This window comes from Macrotis lagotis, chromosome 1 (assembly GCF_037893015.1).
Source record: "Macrotis lagotis isolate mMagLag1 chromosome 1, bilby.v1.9.chrom.fasta, whole genome shotgun sequence".
Classification (NCBI taxonomy): domain Eukaryota; kingdom Metazoa; phylum Chordata; class Mammalia; order Peramelemorphia; family Peramelidae; genus Macrotis; species Macrotis lagotis.
The window spans coordinates 451,704,880-451,714,473 of NC_133658.1; positions in this window are offsets into that span (position 1 = coordinate 451,704,880).

Genomic DNA, 9,594 nt, shown 5'->3' on the forward strand with positions numbered 1-9,594 from the left:
GACAGAATGCTCTAGTCAAAGATTTGAATAAAGATTTTGTGGTATTGAGGTGGCTTCTTTCCAAGTTTGCCTCCTCTTGTCTCTTCAAATTCCTAACAAAGGGCATGACTAGAAGACTGAAGTATTTAATAACATTCTATAGCTACTACACTCCCAGCTCCTATCTCCAGAGTTAAGCAATTTGCTATAAACCTTTCCTATTCTCTAAATTATTCCTGATTGGGGGGGGGGGCACTTTTGTAGTGCTTTAGAACCCCTCTTGGTATAAAATTATGACTAACACTAACTTCTTTATGATTTATGTTGATGGTTAATTGCAAGAAGAGAGACAGAAATGGGGCAGGTTAATGAATGACTGGCTTTATACTGAAAAGAAAATAAAGATCTTATTTCTCTAAAATAGTCAGGTGTTTCTTTTTTTAATTTAGTTTTGGGGCTTTGAGTTATGATAAGTAATGATAAATAAAATACTTCTCATGATAGCTCTAATCAATATATTCTAATAAATTTAATGATGCTATTATAAATATAAAGTGATCACATAAAGTTTAATAAGTATTACTTTCCCCACTATATCAATATGATGAACATTTACTAAGGGTAGTAGTTTTGAACAATATAAATGCAAACTGTCCATCTCAATGAAATCTCTTAAATTGACATAATGAATATTACTGTGAATGTTTAGGAGAATATATTCTGATAATATGATAAATAATTTATTATTTTGTCTATTAATAACTTTTAATGAACTTCCAAAATGGAAGAATTTATACCTGGATATAGGTTGTGCTGCCACCCAACAAAGAGTATTCCCAAAATTGGAAGTTAGTATGGCAGAAACATAGATTAGACCAACACCTCACACCCTATAGCAAGATAAAATCAAAATGGATACAGGATTTAGGCATAAAAAAAATTATAAGCAAACTAGGAGATCAAGGAATAGTTTACCTGTCAGATCTATGGAAAGGGAAACAATTTATGACTAAGGAAAAGATAGGGAATATCATTAAAAACAAACTAGAGGGGCAGCTAGGTGGCGTAGTGGATAGAGCACCAGCCTTGGAGTCAGGAGTACCTGGGTTCGAATCCGGTCTCAGACACTTAATAATTACCTAGCCGTGTGGCCTTGGGCAAGCCACTTAACCCTGTTTGCCTTGCAAAAACCTAAAAAAAAAAAAAAAAAAAACCTAGATAATTTCGATTACATTAAATTAAAAGGCTTTTGCACAAATAAAAGCACTGTAACCAAGTTCAAAAGAAATGTAGTAAATTGGGAAACAATTTTTACAACCAGTATTTCTGATAAAAGACTCAATCCTGAAATATAAACTGAGTCAAATTAAAAAAAAAACAAGCCATTTCCCCAATTGACTAATGGTCAAAGGATATGCAAAGGCAATTTACAGATGAGGAAATCAAAGCAATTCATAGTCATATGAAAAATTGTTGTAAATCATTACTTATTAGAGAAATGCAAATTAAAGCATCTCTGAGGTACCACTTCATACCTCTCAGATTGACCAATATGACCAGAAAGGACAATGATCAATGTTAAAAGGGATGTGGGAAATCTGGGACACTAATACATTGTTAGTGGAGCTGTGAACTCCCCCAACCTTTCTGAAGAGCAATTTGGAATTATGCCCAAAGGGCAACAAAAATGTGCATACCCTTTGACCCAGCAATACCACTACTGGGTATACCCTGAAGAGATTATGAAAAAGGGTAAAAACATCACTTGTACAAAAATATTCATAGCAACCCTGTTTGTGGTGGCAAAAAATTGGAAATCAAGCAAATGCCCTTCAACTGGGGAATGGTTTAACAAACTGTGGTATATGTATGTCATGGAACACTATTGTTCTATTAGAAACCAGGAGGGATGGGAATTCAGGGAAGCCTGGAGGGATTTGTATGAACTAATGCTGAGTGAGATGAGCAGAACCAGAAGAACACTGTACACCCTAACAGCAATGTGGGGCTGAAGATCAACCTTAATGAATTTGCTCATTCCATCAGTGCAACAATCAGGCACAATTTTAGGCTATCTGTGATAGAGAATACCATATGTATCCAGAGAAAGAATTGTGGAGTTTAAACAAAGACCAAAGACTATTAGTTTTAATTTTAAAAAACCCTTATCTTATTATGTAATTTTGTTTTCTCATATACTTTTTTTCCTTAAGGATATGATTTCTCTTTCATCACATTGAATTTAAATCAATGTATAGCAAGGAAACAATGTAAAGACTAACAGACTGCCTTCTGTGGGGGGGGTGGCAGGAAGCAAGATTAGGGGGGAAAATTGTAAAATTCAAAATAAATAAGTAAATTTTTAAAAAATAGTAAAAAGAGTATTCCCAGGGATATCTGGGGAAGGGAGAAAGTTACCTCTAAACCATCATTGCCTCCCCTCATTGCTGTCTCTTCAAGCATACTTGTGAAGTGGTGGTGAAAACATTGAGAGAATGCTAAATAAATCAATTAAGGGAGGAATTTAGGGAAAGTGTCTGCTTCCAAATTTGGGGGAGGTAAGGATTTCTTCCTTTCACTTTCATTTTCCACTTTAAGTCTCCAAACTCCTTCAGGCAGATTGCCTGTTGGTTACAGAAAAAGCTATGATAAAAGCAAAGTGCTATAAAAATTTGAGACTACAGAGACATTTGAGTATGGTGGAGAAAAGGTAAGTAAGGAAAGTTATTTGGAAGAGGTAGCATCATAGATAACTAATGGAGGGACAAATCCATTCAAACAGAGAAGACAGGAGAACAATTTGATGGAAGACATGGGGGTAGTACATTGATAGGTTGACAGGAACCTAGAGTATGGGAAGGGTATGAAATATGACTAAACATGTAGGTGGAGTTAAATTATGAGAAGTTTTGAATATCAGTCAGAAGTTTATAATATAAGTGTAACCTGGCTTTTAAGGATGCCCAAGTTTATGAGAAGACCCAAGGAGCCTGCTGAGTCTTCTACCACATAAGTGACTACTTTCTTGACTTCTTCATACCTTCCTCCATATATTCCCTATGAATGGGTACCCCTCAAGGCTCTGTACTTTACCTCCTTCTCTTCATCTTTTTTTTGCTGTGATCTTTAATAACACTCTTTCTACTGGACCTAGCATGGATATCATCTACTGAACTAGTAAGAGAAAAGGAACTTGCCTCTTCCTGCTTACCTTTCTTCTACCTCAGTCCCCCCAAAATGAATTTGCTGCCCTTTATTTCTGTTTTATGTGGTTTGAATTCTCCAGTTTCAGGTGCTAAAAGTGATTTCTATAAGACTGAAGAATTTGAGAAACAGAGGCCTTAGAATCAGGATTTATTTGCAAATAGAATGGTGCAGCAATCTACCCAGGCTTAGAAACCCTGAGAAGCCAGAGTGCCTTGGAACTCAAGCCCCAGGGCAGGTATGGATTTGGAACTGGGATAGTGACTGTGAACCTTTCTCTCCCCAGAGACTGGGGTGGTGATAGTAGATTGGAGACTATGCCTCTCACTGTTGCAGAAGTATGTTTCTGTATTTGTGATTATATCTTTGAGTAACTATACGTTAACAAAAAGTTCCAGTGTTACATAATCAACTGGGAGTCACTGAAAATTTTCACCAATAAGATGCTATGCCAGTATACTTGTTTGTCTTTCATTCTAGAAGAAGAAGATGATGCCATGACTTGAAAGTAAATTGGATATAAGTGAGGCAGGGTTATGCAAAGTCACCAGCCTCACTCTCTCCTTTGAAGTTATCTGGATCCAAAAGCAAAATATATATTTGGATGACTGGAGATGGTCCCAGATGCAGTGGATTAATTAAGAGCTAGTTAAGAATTAGTTAAGCTCTCTGACACTGTTATCTCATTTGTAAAAGGGAAGTGAACTAGATGATTTCTAAGGACTCTTCCATCTCTGAATTCTATGATATATAACCATCAAAGTGATTTGCAAGTTTTTGTTCTTTATATAAAAACTTTAAATAAGAGAACTATAAACTTCATATCTATAAAATCAACTGTGCTTCATGCCACAAGAGGGCAATAGACTGTCAGAGTACAAAAACAAAATACAATCAGATGTCTCTTTTAAGAGTCTCTATTTTCTTAACTATTAAGAACTGTATTTCTCTTAGGACAATTGAAAAGAACATATTTAGACAGGGTGTGGATATAAATTGACTGTAATGTGATGAAATTTTTATTTCTTGAGGGTCATATTTATGCTGGGACAGTTGGAGAGATTGTTCTTGAAAAGAGGGTGAGAGTTTAAATTGATTATGATGTGAAGATGTTCTTGAGAATTGTACTTCTATCAAGACAGTTAAAAGGAGTGTACTTTAACAGAGAATGTGGGTTCAAGACAGGTATAAAATAATTAAGACATGAAAAAGAATTATAGTGAGAGAAAAAGACAATAGAAAATATATAACAACTCATGACACAGAAAAGGGAAAGAAGAGAGGGTTTGAGCACTGAGTAAATCTTACTCCAACAGAGTTGACTCAAAGAGGGAATAACATATATTCCCAACTGGGTTAAGAAATTTATCCTACCCTACAGGGAACTAGGGAAAAACAGGAAAGAAAGGAGAAAGTGAAGCTGATAAAAGGGAAGGAATAAGTAAAAATAAAGGTAAAGTAAAGGGGTTTTAAGTAAATAAAAGGGAAAGGGAGAAGAAAAGGGAAGAGTACTTGTAGAAGTCAGGGCAGATTGACAGATGCAGAAGTTAGAAGCAAAATATTGGTGAGAAAAGATAAGAGGAAAAGAGAGAAAAGTACCAAGAGGGAGAAGATAGGATGTAGGGAAATACAAAATTAGTAATCTTAATGTTAAAGGTATTAACTCTCCCATAAACCAGAAGTAGATAGCAGGTGGATTAAATGCTAGAATCTTACAATATCTTGTTTACAAGAAACACATTTGAAGCAGAGAGATACACACATAGTAAAGGTAAAAGACTGGAACAGATTATTACACTTCAACTATTAAAAAAAAAGCAAAGGTAGCAATACTGATCTCAGACCAAACAAAAGGGATGAAGAAGAGGAAAAAACATTGTAAAGCTAAGGCTAACTAAAACATATATTTCTGAAATTTTGTAAGGGCCATCAATTGAAAAATGGCAGAACAAGGAATGACTATAGCTTCCTTAAAAACAATTTAGGGTGGGGGCGTCTAGGTGGTGCAGTGGATAAAGCACCACCCCTGGAGTCAGGAGTACCTGGGTTCAAATAATTACCTAGCCATGTGGCCTTGGGCAAGCCACTTAACCCCCATTGCCTTACAAAAACCTAACAAAAAAACAATTTAATGTGTTCTCAAAAAGGCGCTTTTTAAGGTAAAATTCTGAGACACACACACACACACACACACACACACACACACACACACACACCCCCCTCCATGTAATTGGTAATCTCGAATGATGCCCTTTATTATCCATGAATATTTTTTAACAAAAGTTCAATTAAAGAAGCAGACTCAACCAAAAAATGGGAGTTAAGGAAAGCCTATTTATTCACTGATCCACAGGAGAAGATGTTGGGCTGGATGCCTAGGGGTCCATACTGGTGCTGAAGCATCCAAATCTTCCCAAAGGCTGGGAAAGTCCTTTCACCTATTTAAACTCCACTGCTGACACCAGGGAAAATATGGACTCCACAACTCAGTATAAAGAAAACCAGTCAGGAGAGGAAAACAAAACAAAACAAAACAAAACAAAAACAATCCAGAAATACATCTTAATATGGATAGGATCATATTCATGTACCAGCACACTTCAAGCACAGAAGTACAAGTGTTCATTGGTATAGGATTACAGAGCAGTATTTAAAGACTAAAGCTACTAAGAGGGAGAACAAAGGGACAGTTTGAGGGAGGGGAGCTCTTGGAATGGACAGAACGGAGAAGTAGGACTTGGTGAAGGTCAGCAGTCCCAGGATCAGTTTGGACCACTCAAGAGTAGTCTGGGTTGCTCCAGGCACAGGGTTTCGAGTACCAATTCTGAGGGATCTGGGTAAGAGGTTTGGGGATTGGTTAGTTCAGGTCTTCCTCCAGAAATGGAAGTTCTACTAAAACTACAGCAGGATCAAAGTCATTTTTCACAGAAAACATAACAGAACTCAGAAACACCTAGCTATACTGATGCAGGAGAAAGATGAAGAGAATTGTGGATGTAACAAAGAAAATTGGGTGGAAATGTAAACTAAGACCTTATTCTTGAGATGTAAATTGACTAGAAGTAGAGAATTATGATTGTAACAGAAACAATTGTAATCTTAAAAAGTTGCTTGGGTGGAACCCCCCCCCATTCTTGATGTACCATTGATTCATAGTTTAATGTAAAATTTGTTTCCTGATATCCTTAGGCTTTACCTAATTCCTGGTCTAAGTAAGAAAAAGGGAGTTCACCTTTTGCCCTCTGGATGAGAGGCAAAACATAAAAACCTGAGCTAGATTCCCACTCAGGCCCACAGTCTTCTCCCCCAAACTGTGACCAAGCCAACGCTGCTTGGCTGTTCTCTCTCTCTCTCTCTCTCTCTCTCTCTCTCTCTCTCTCTCTCTCTCTCTCTCTCTCTCTCTCCCCCTAGCTTTCCTATGTCTTGTAACCTTTTGTTATTTATTTATTTAGTTAGTTAGTTTTTGTGAGGCAATGGGGGTTAAGTGGCTTGCCCAAGGCCACACAAGCTAGGTAATTATTAAGTGTCTGAGGCCAGATTTGAACTCAGGTACTCCTGACTCCAGGGACAGTGCTCTATCCACTGCAGCACCTAGCTGCCCCCTGTCTTGTAACCGTTTTAATAAATTTCTGTTTTATTTCCACTCTTGCTTTCCCGAGTCTGAATAATAATTCCTCATAGACAGAACCAAACTCAAGTAGCCATCAGCTACAATACTGTATTCTCTTTTAAAACTCATTTCTAAAATAATTGTGTAGTGCAAGGACAGAATACATTCTGGTTTTCCAACAAAATAGACTCTTAAAAAAATTATTTTCCAATTACATGCAAAGAGAGTTTTCAACATTGCTGAAACATTGCTCATCTTTATGGAATGTTAAATGTAGGGTTGTATTTATGTATGTGACTGGAGACAGCTAGTCTGAGAAATAGCATCCTGTCTGTTGTTCTGTGCTTTTATGTGCTTTTTCTATCAGAGAGCCTCACAGGGATTTAAATGTCCTTGTTAGTATGGACTTGTACCTCTAGGGAGGTATAAGGAAAAGGACTCTGCCAATAAGCACTTCTGTGTACTGAAGCTACTGTCATATCCTTTTAAATGCTTTCTGTTGGCTTGTCCATTAAGCTGTGCTCTGCTCAGCTCTGTTTTTCTGTGCCTGTGTGGCTCTCTAGCTGGGTGACCTTGGGTAAATCACTCATAACCCCATTGCCTTAAATAAATAAATAAATAAGAATTTTATAAGTCCTTATCAACTTCTCTTATAATCTGGATATTATTAGACTATGAACTGAATTGTTAAACAAAAATAGGGTGAAAATTTGAAAACTGTTGTGTTATTTTGTCATCTTTACTAATCGCATTCTGTATTTTTTTTAAAGTATTGAGATGTAAGAAACTGGAAGTTTTATCTTTTTCTATAGTTGAGTTACAGCAAAAATTATTTGGCTATAACTAATGAAAGTTATAAGATTGCTAATTAAGTTACTAAGGATTATTCTCAGGTTGTTAAAATCTACATTTTTAAAAGGGAATGTTGGTAATTACCACGTGGGAAAAGGTACAAAGAAAAAGACATTGTAAAATCTCCCTTGAGATTATTTGCTTGGGAAAGGGGCGGAGCCAAAATGGTGACAAGAAGGGATCCAGTCTTAGGCGCTCTCTGATAAAACTTGAAACAAAGGACTCTAAATTTTCGAGAGACAGAACCCACAAAGGGACCCAGTGAGGCAGTTCTCCTACTCAAGGTAACCTGGAAAGGAGTAGAAAGGCTCTGCTCCCCGGGGTCAGAGGGGTGGCCCGCCAGAGCCAAAGAACTTCAGCCTCCCAGAGGCAGCCCCAGGGAGCTGGGAGCCCGGCTCACAGCAGTGGGGGAGTCTCCTGAGCTGCACCCCAGGGAGCACCAGGAACAAGTGGGGGAACAGCAGGGGACCTCTGTCAGAGAGAGCACCTGAAGCCCAGCCCTCAGGGCACACAGCAAGCAACATGGTCTTTCCACAGGCCAGATCCAGGAACTGAAGCAGGTGGAGCCCCCAGGGCATGAGTCCATTGAACCTAGGGAGGGAAGAAAGAGACTGCCTAGCTCTGTCCTCTGCCCCTGGAACAGGACTCTGGGGCTCTGACCACATTCAGATCCTGATCCCAGTCTAGGCCCCCCCATAGAACAGCAGGGACCCCCCCCACTTCAGCCCCAGAGCAGAGAGGGTGGCGCATATGGTCATTCACAGACCAGGAGGGAGGACAGAGCCTCACACACTGAGACCCTTGTGGGAGTGTCCCAAAAGCTCAGGAAACAGCCCAAAACCAGGCTCAGGCTGGGAAAATGAGCAAGCAGAGAAACAAGAGGAAGACCATTGAGAAATATTTTGCATATGAGCCCAAGAAGGATCAAAATACTCAGTCTGAAGATGAGGAAGCACAAGCTCCTCCATCTAAAGACTCTAAGAAAAACAGAAATTGGGCTCAGGCTATGACAGAGCTCAGAAAAGACTCTGAGAATCAAATGAGGGAGTTGGAAGAAAAACTGGGAAAAGAAAGGAGAGAGAGATGCAGGAAAAACATGAAAATGAAGTCAGCAGCTTAGTCAAGGAAATCCAAAAAAATGCTGAAGAAAATAGCATGCCAAAAACCAGCTTAGGGGGCGGCTAGGTGGCATAGTGAGGGCAGCTAGGTGGCGTAGTGGATAAAGCACCGGCCTTGGAGTCAGGAGTACCTGGGTTCAAATCTGGTCTCAGACACTTAATAATTACCTATAGCGGGGTGGCCTTGGGCAAGCCACTTAACTCCATTTGCCTTACAAAAAAAACCTAAAAAAAAAACAGCTTAGGTCAAATGGATAACAGTTCAAAAAGTTATTGAGGAGAAGAATGCCTTAAAAAGCAAAATTGGCCAGATGGAAAAAGAGATAAGAAAACTCTCTGAGGAGAACAAATCCTTCAGACAAAGAATAGAATTCAGGGAGATTGATGAATTTACCAGAAATCAGGAATCAATACTTCAAAACCAAAAAAATGAAAAATTAGAAGAAAATGTGAAATCTCTCACTGAAAAAACAACTGATATGGAAAACAGACTTAGGAAAGATAATTTAAAAATTATTGGAATACCTGAAAGTCATGATCAGGAAAAGAGCCTTGACATCATTTTCAAAGAATTACTACAGTAAAATTGCCCTGATATTCTAGAAGCAGAGGGCAAAATAGAAATGGAGAGAATCTACTGATCCCCTCAAGAAAGAGATCCCAAAAAACCAACCCCTAGGAATATAATAGCCAAGTTCCAGAACTCCCAAGTCAAAGAGAAAATATTACAAGCAGCCAGAAGGACACAGTTCAAATATCATATCGTGGAGCTGCAGTCAGGATCACACAGGACTTAGCAGCAACTACATTGGAAGCTCGTAGGGCTTGGAA